This window comes from Rutidosis leptorrhynchoides, chromosome 3 (assembly GCF_046630445.1).
Source record: "Rutidosis leptorrhynchoides isolate AG116_Rl617_1_P2 chromosome 3, CSIRO_AGI_Rlap_v1, whole genome shotgun sequence".
Lineage (NCBI taxonomy): Eukaryota > Viridiplantae > Streptophyta > Magnoliopsida > Asterales > Asteraceae > Rutidosis > Rutidosis leptorrhynchoides.
This window is the reverse complement of record NC_092335.1, coordinates 547079571-547088990: the sequence shown is the minus strand read 5'-3', so window position 1 is coordinate 547088990 and position 9420 is coordinate 547079571.

Below are 9420 nucleotides of genomic sequence, written 5' to 3'. Positions count from 1 at the left end.
TGCGAGGTTTTGACCTCTATATGAGACGTTTTTCAAAGACTGCATTCATTTTTAAACAAACCATAACCTTTATTTCATCAATAAAGGTTTAAAAAACTTTACGTAGATTATCAAATAATGATAATCTAAAATATCCTGTTTACACACGACCATTACATAATGGTTTACAATACAAATATGTTACAACAAAATAAGTTTCTTGAATGCAGTTTTTACACAATATCATACAAGCATGGACTCCAAATCTTGTCCTTATTTAAGTATGCGACAGCGGAAGCTCTTAATAATCACCTGAGAATAAACATGCTTAAAACGTCAACAAAAATGTTGGTGAGTTATAGGTTTAACCTATATATATCAAATCGTAACAATATACCACAAGATTTCATATTTCAATACACATCCCATACATAGAGATAAAAATCATTCATATGGTGAACACCTGGTAACCGACAATAACAAGATGCATATATAAGAATATCCCCATCATTCCGGGACACCCTTCGGATATGATATAAATTTCGAAGTACTAAAGCATCCGGTACTTTGGATGGGGTTTGTTAGGCCCAATAGATCTATCTTTAGGATTCGCGTCAATTAGGGTGTCTGTTCCCTAATTCTTAGATTACCAGACTTAATAAAAAGGGGCATATTCGATTTCGATAATTCAACCATAGAATGTAGTTTCACGTACTTGTGTCTATTTTGTAAATCATTTATAAAACCTGCATGTATTCTCATCCCAAAAATATTAGATTTTAAAAGTCAAGTTAGAAGGATTAACTTTTGTTTGCGAACAAGTTTAGAATTAACTAAACTATGTTCTAGTGATTACAAGTTTAAACCTTCGAATAAGATAGCTTTATATGTATGAATCGAATGATGTTATGAACATCATTACTACCTTAAGTTCCTTGGATGAACCTACTGGAAAAGAGAAAAATGGATCTAGCTTCAATGGATCCTTGGATGGCTCAAAGTTCTTGAAGCAAAATCATGACACGAAAACAAGTTCAAGTAAGATCATCACTTGAAATAAGATTGTTATAGTTATAGAAATTGAACCAAAGTTTGAATATGATTATTACCTTGTATTAGAATGATAACCTACTGTAAGAAACAAAGATTTCTTGAGGTTGGATGATCACCTTACAAGATTGGAAGTGAGCTAGCAAACTTGAAAGTATTCTTGATTTTATGAAACTAGAACTTTTGGAATTTATGAAGAACACTTAGAACTTGAAGATAGAACTTGAGAGAGTTCAATTAGATGAAGAAAATTGAAGAATGAAAGTGTTTGTAGGTGTTTTTGGTCGTTGGTGTATGGATTAGATATAAAGGATATGTAATTTTGTTTTCATGTAAATAAGTCATGAATGATTACTCATATTTTTGTAATCTTATGAGATATTTCATGCTAGTTGCCAAATGATGGTTCCCACATGTGTTAGGTGACTCACATGGGCTGCTAAGAGCTGATCATTGGAGTGTATATACCAATAGTACATACATCCAAAAGCTGTGTATTGTACGAGTACGAATACGGGTGCATACGAGTAGAATTGTTGATGAAACTGAACGAGAATGTAATTGTAAGCATTTTTGTTAAGTAGAAGTATTTTGATAAGTGTATTGAAGTCTTTCAAAAGTGTATAAATACATATTAAAACACTACATGTATATACATTTTAACTGAGTCGTTAAGTCATCGTTAGTCGTTACATGTAAGTGTTGTTTTGAAACCTTTAGGTTAACGATCTTGTTAAATGTTGTTAACCCAATGTTTATAATATCAAAAGAGATTTTAAATTATTATATTATCATGATATTATGATGTACGAATATCTCTTAATATGATATATATACATTAAATGTCGTTACAACGATAAACGTTACATATATGTCTCGTTTCAAAATCATTAAGTTAGTAGTCTTGTTTTTACATATGTAGTTCATTGTTAATATAATTAATGATATGTTTACTTATCATAATATCATGTTAACTATATATATAACCATATATATGTCATCATATAGTTTTTTTACAAGTTTTAACGTTCGTGAATCACCGGTCAACTTGGGTGGTCAATTGTCTATATGAAACCTATTTCAATTAATCAAGTCTTAACAAGTTTGATTGCTTAACATGTTGGAAACATTTAATCATGTAAACATCAATCTCAATTAATGTATATAAACATGGAAAAGTTCGGGTCACTACAGTACCTACCCGTTAAATAAATTTCGTCCCGAAATTTTAAGCTGTTGAAGGTGTTGACGAATCTTCTGGAAATAGATGCGGGTATTTCTTCTTCATCTGATCTTCACGCTCCCAGGTGAACTCGGGTCCTCTACGAGCATTCCATCGAACCTTAACAATTGGTATCTTGTTTTGCTTAAGTCTTTTAACCTCACGATCCATTATTTCGACGGGTTCTTCGATGAATTGGAGTTTTTCGTTGATTTGGATTTCATCTAACGGAATAGTGAGATCTTCTTTAGCAAAACATTTCTTCAAATTCGAGACGTGGAAAGTGTTATGTACAGCCGCGAGTTGTTGAGGTAACTCAAGTCGGTAAGCTACTGGTCCGACACGATCAATAATCTTGAATGGTCCAATATACCTTGGATTTAATTTCCCTCGTTTACCAAATCGAACAACGCCTTTCCAAGGTGAAACTTTAAGCATGACCATCTCTCCAATTTCAAATTCTATATCTTTTCTTTTAATGTCAGCGTAGCTCTTTTGTCGACTTTGGGCGGTTTTCAACCGTTGTTGAATTTGGATGATCTTCTCGGTAGTTTCTTGTATAATCTCCGGACCCGTAATTCTGCTAACGGTAGATGTCGATCCCAACTGTTTCCGAAATCAATAACACATGCTCGTAGCATGTCTTCAAGCGTTTGTATCGTCCTTTCGCTCTGCCCATCAGTTTGTGGATGATAGGCAGTACTCATGTCTAGACGAGTTCCTAATGCTTGCTGTAATGTCTGCCAGAATCTTGAAATAAATCTGCCATCCCTATCAGAGATAATAGAGATTGGTATTCCATGTCTGGAGATGACTTCCTTCAAATACAGTCGTGCTAACTTCTCCATCTTGTCATCTTCTCTTATTGGTAGGAAGTGTGCTGATTTGGTGAGACGATCAACTATTACCCAAATAGTATCAAAACCACTTGCAGTCCTTGGCAATTTAGTGATGAAATCCATGGTAATGTTTTCCCATTTCCATTCCGGGATTTCGGGTTGTTGAAGTAGACCTGATGGTTTCTGATGCTCAGCTTTGACCTTAGAACACGTCAAACATTCTCCTACGTATTTAGCAACATCGGCTTTCATACCCGGCCACCAAAAATGTTTCTTGAGATCCTTGTACATCTTCCCCGTTCCAGGATGTATTGAGTATCTGGTTTTATGAGCTTCTCTAAGTACCATTTCTCTCATATCTCCAAATTTTGGTACCCAAATCCTTTCAGCCCTATACCGGGTTCCGTCTTCCCGAATATTAAGATGCTTCTCCGATCCTTTGGGTATTTCATCCTTTAAATTTCCCTCTTTTAAAACTCCTTGTTGCGCATCCTTTATTTGAGTAGTAATGTTATTATGAATCATTATATTCATAGATTTTACTCGAATGGGTTCTCTATCCTTCCTGCTCAAGGCATCGGCTACCACATTTGCCTTCCCCGGGTGGTAACGAATCTCAAAATCGTAATCATTCAATAATTCAATCCACCTACGCTGCCTCATATTCAGTTGTTTCTGATTAAATATGTGTTGAAGACTTTTGTGGTCGGTATATATAATACTTTTGACCCCACATAAGTAGTGCCTCCAAGTCTTTAATGCAAAAACAACCGCGCCTAATTCCAAATCATGCGTCGTATAATTTTGTTCGTGAATCTTCAATTGTCTAGACGCATAAGCAATCACCTTCGTTCGTTGCATTAATACACAACCGAGACCTTGCTTTGATGCATCACAATAAATCACAAAATCATCATTCCCTTCAGGCAATGACAATATAGGTGCCGTAGTTAGCTTTTTCTTCAATAACTGAAACGCTTTCTCTTGTTCATCATTCCATTCAAATTTCTTCCCTTTATGCGTTAATGCAGTCAAGGGTTTTGCTATTCTGGAAAAGTCTTGGATGAACCTTCTGTAGTAACTAGCTAGTCCTAAAAACTGGCGTATGTGTTTCGGAGTTTTCGGGGTTTCCCACTTTTCAACAGTTTCTATCTTTGCCGGATCCACCTTAATACCTTCTTTGTTCACTATGTGACCGAGGAATTGAACTTCTTCCAACCAAAATGCACACTTTGAAAACTTAGCGTACAATTCTTCCTTCCTCAATACTTCTAACACCTTTCTCAAATGTTCACCGTGTTCTTGGTCATTCTTTGAGTAAATAAGTATGTCATCAATGAAAACAATGACAAACTTGTCAAGGTATGGTCCACACACTCGGTTCATAAGGTCCATGAACACAGCTGGTGCATTAGTTAAACCAAACGGCATGACCATAAACTCGTAATGACCGTAACGTGTTCTGAAAGCAGTCTTTGGAATATCATCTTCTTTCACCCGCATTTGATGATACCCAGAACGTAAGTCAATCTTTGAATAAACAGACGAGCCTTGTAGTTGATCAAATAAGTCGTCGATTCTCGGTAGTGGGTAGCGGTTCTTGATGGTAAGTTTGTTCAACTCTCGGTAGTCGATACACAACCTGAATGTACCATCTTTCTTCTTGACAAACAAAACAGGAGCTCCCCACGGTGATGTGCTTGGTCGAATGAAACCACGCTCTAAAAGTTCTTGTAATTGGCTTTGCAGTTCTTTCATCTCGCTGGGTGCGAGTCTGTAAGGAGCACGAGCTATTGGTGCAGCTCCTGGTACAAGATCTATTTGAAGTTCAACGGATCGATGTGGGGGTAATCCCGGTAATTCTTTCGGAAATACATCGGGAAATTCTTTTGCAATGGGAACATCATTGATGCTCTTTTCTTCAGTTTGTACTTTCTCGACGTGTGCTAGAACAGCATAGCAACCTTTTCTTATTAGTTTTTGTGCCTTCAAATTACTAATAAGATGTAGCTTCGTGTTGCCCTTTTCTCCGTACACCATTAAGGGTTTTCCTTTTTCTCGTATAATGCGAATTGCATTTTTGTAACAAACGATCTCCGCTTTCACTTCTTTCAACCAGTCCATACCGATTATCACATCAAAACTCCCTAACTCTACTGGTATCAAATCAATCTTAAATGTTTCGCTAACCAGTTTAATTTCTCGATTCCGACATATATTATCTGCTGAAATTAATTTACCATTTGCTAATTCGAGTAAAAATTTACTATCCAAAGGCGTCAATGGACAACTTAATTTAGCACAAAAATCTCTACTCATATAGCTTCTATCCGCACCCGAATCAAATAAAACGTAAGCAGATTTATTGTCAATAAGAAACGTACCCGTAACAAGCTCCGGGTCTTCCTGTGCCTCTACCGCATTAATATTGAAAACTCTTCCACGGCCTTGTCCATTCGTGTTCTCCTGGTTCGGGCAATTTCTAATAATGTGGCCTGGTTTTCCACATTTATAACAAACTACATTGGCATAACTTGCTCCGACACTACTTGCTCCGCCATTACTCGTTCCGACACCATTTGTTCCTTTCGTTCTATTAACCCCTGGTCCGTAGACCTCACACTTCGCCGCGCTATGACCATTTCTTTTACACTTGTTGCAAAATTTGGTGCAGAACCCCGAGTGATTCTTTTCACACCTTTGGCATAGTTGCTTCTGATTGTTGTTGTTGTTGCGGTTATTATTGTTGTTGGGATGATTGTTGTAGTTGCTGTTGTTGTTGTTGTTGTTGTTGTTGGGCCATTTGTTGTAGTTGCGATTGATGTTGCGATTGTTGGGATAATTGTTGCGATTATTGTTGTAATTGCTGTTGTTGTTGTATTGGTGATTCTTATCACCGTTTTCCTCCCACTTTTTTTTGACTTGCTTCACATTGGCCTCTTCAGCAGTCTGTTCTTTAATTCTTTCTTCAATCTGGTTCACTAGTTTGTGAGCCATTCTACATGCCTGTTGTATGGAGGCGGGCTCGTGTGAACTTATATCTTCTTGGATTCTTTCCGGTAATCCTTTCACAAACGCGTCGATCTTCTCTTCCTCATCTTCGAATGCTCCCGGACACAATAGGCACAATTCTGTGAATCGTCTTTCGTACGTGGTAATATCAAATCCTTGGGTTCGTAACCCTCTAAGTTCTATCTTGAGCTTATTGACCTCGGTTCTGGGACGGTACTTCTCGTTCATCAAGTGCTTGAATGCTGACCACGGTAGTGCGTACGCATCATCTTGTCCCACTTGCTCTAGATAGGTATTCCACCATGTTAACGCAGAACCTGTGAAGGTATGCGTAGCGTACTTCACTTTGTCCTCTTCAGTACACTTACTTATGGCAAACACCGATTCAACCTTCTCGGTCCACCGTTTCAATCCGATCGGTCCTTCGGTTCCATCAAATTCCAAAGGTTTGCAGGCAGTGAATTCTTTGTAGGTGCATCCTACACGATTTCCTGTCCTGCTAGATCCAAGGTTATTGTTGGTATGTAGCGCAGCCTGTACTGCGGCTATGTTTGAAGCTAGAAAAGTACGGAATTCCTCTTCATTCATATTCACGGTGTGTCGAGTAGTCGGTGCCATTTCCTTCAAAATAGTTAAATGGAACAAGTTAATCATACAGAATATTAAGAGTAGTTAATAGTATTTCGTAGCATAATATGAACTCATTTATAAAAGCTTTTTCTTCATATTAGCGTTTTATAAGTTTAAATTCGGGTAGTACCTACCCGTTAAGTTCATACTTAGTAGCTAATATACAATTCAACTACTACAATTCTATATGAAAAACTGATTGTAATTATTTCGCGTTCAAACTTTTATACAATATTTTACAAACTTACAATACCGCTTATTTTACATAAAGCATGAAATATAGCACACAATAACTTTGATACAAGATAGTTGTGAAGACAATTCTAGCTAGTACACAAGTCGTTCGGCAAAGGCAATAAAGACACGTAATTCATACGTCCAGAAACAAGTCATGCATTCTGGTTTTACTAGGACTACTTCCCATCCTTGGTCTTGTGCAACATAACCGTTATGGCCGTTGATAAGACAGCGTGTTGTAACGTCATCAAAGGGACGAGGGTTACGTAATGTCCAACAGTCTCGTAATAATCTAAAAACCTCATTTCTTACCCCAATTACCGACTCCGTCACTTGTGGAAACGTTTTGTTTAATAGTTGTAGCCCGATGTTCTTGTTCTCACTTTGGTGAGAAGCGAACATTACTAATCCGTAAGCATAACATGCTTCTTTATGTTGCATGTTAGCCGCTTTTTCTAAATCACGAAGTCCAATATTCGGATATATTGAGTCAAAATAATTTCTTAACCCGTTGCGTAAAATAGCATTTGGGTTCCCCGCAATATATGCGTCAAAGTAAACACGTCGTAATTTATGGGTTTCCCAATGTGATATCCCCCATCTTTCAAACGAAAATCTCTTATAAACCAAGACATTCTTGGAACGTTCTTCGAATGTCTTACAAACTGATCTCGCCTTAAATAGTTGTGCCGAAGAATTCTGGCCGACTCTAGACAAGATTTCATCAATCATGTCTCCGGGTAGGTCTCTTAAAATATTGGGTTGTCTATCCATTTTGTGTTTTTAAACTGTAAAATAGACAAGAGTTAGATTCATAAAAAAAAAATACTTATTAATACAAGCAATTTTTACATATATCATAAAGCATAAGAACACTATATTCCATATATTACACCACACGAATACAACTATCTTATTCCGACTCGCTCATTTCTTCTTCTTCGGTTTTGGTTCGTTTTGCCAAGTTTCTAGGGATATATGATGTTCCCCTAATACGAGCCGTCGTTGTCCACATTGGTTTAGAAAAACCTGGTGGTTTAGAGGTTCCCGGGTCATTGTTACAACTTAAGGACTTCGGGGGTTGACGATACATATAAAGTTCATCGGGGTTGGAATTAGATTTCTCTATTTTTATGCCCTTTCCCTTATTATTTTCTTTTGCCTTTTTAAATTCAGTTGGGGTAATTTCTATAACATCATCGGAATTCTCGTCGAAATCCGATTCATCGGAGAATTGGTAATCCTCCCAATATTTTGCTTCCTTGGCGGAAACACCATTGACCATAATTAACTTTGGTTGGTTGGTTGAGGATTTTCTTTTACTTAACCGTTTTATTATTTCCCCCACCGGTTCTATTTCTTCATCCGGTTCCGATTCTTCTTCCGGTTCCGATTCTTCTTCCGGTTCCGACTCTTCTTCCGGTTCCTCTTCGGGAACTTGTGAATCAGTCCACAAATCATTCCAATTTACATTTGACTCTTCATTATTATTAGGTGAGTCAATGGGACTTGTTCTAGAGGTAGACATCTATCACATAATATCAAACACGTTAAGAGATTAATATATCACATAATATTCATATGTTAAAAATATATAGTTTCCAACAAAAATGTTAAGCAATCATTTTTAAAGAAAACACGGTCGAAGTCCAGACTCACTAATGCATCCTAACAAACTCGATAAGACACACTAATGCAAATTTTCTGGTTCTCTAAGAACCTGGCTCTGATACCAACTGAAATGTCCCGTTCTTATTGATTAAAAACGTTCCATATTAATTGATTTCGTTGCGAGGTTTTGACCTCTATATGAGACGTTTTTCAAAGACTGCATTCATTTTTAAACAAACCATAACCTTTATTTCATCAATAAAGGTTTAAAAAACTTTACGTAGATTATCAAATAATGATAATCTAAAATATCCTGTTTACACACGACCATTACATAATGGTTTACAATACAAATATGTTACAACAAAATAAGTTTCTTGAATGCAGTTTTTACACAATATCATACAAGCATGGACTCCAAATCTTGTCCTTATTTAAGTATGCGACAGCGGAAGCTCTTAATAATCACCTGAGAATAAACATGCTTAAAACGTCAACAAAAATGTTGGTGAGTTATAGGTTTAACCTATATATATCAAATCGTAACAATAGACCACAAGATTTCATATTTCAATACACATCCCATACATAGAGATAAAAATCATTCATATGGTGAACACCTGGTAACCGACAATAACAAGATGCATATATAAGAATATCCCCATCATTCCGGGACACCCTTCGGATATGATATAAATTTCGAAGTACTAAAGCATCCGGTACTTTGGATGGGGTTTGTTAGGCCCAATAGATCTATCTTTAGGATTCGCGTCAATTAGGGTGTCTGTTCCCTAATTCTTAGATTACCAGACTTAATAAAAAGGGGCATATTCGATTTCG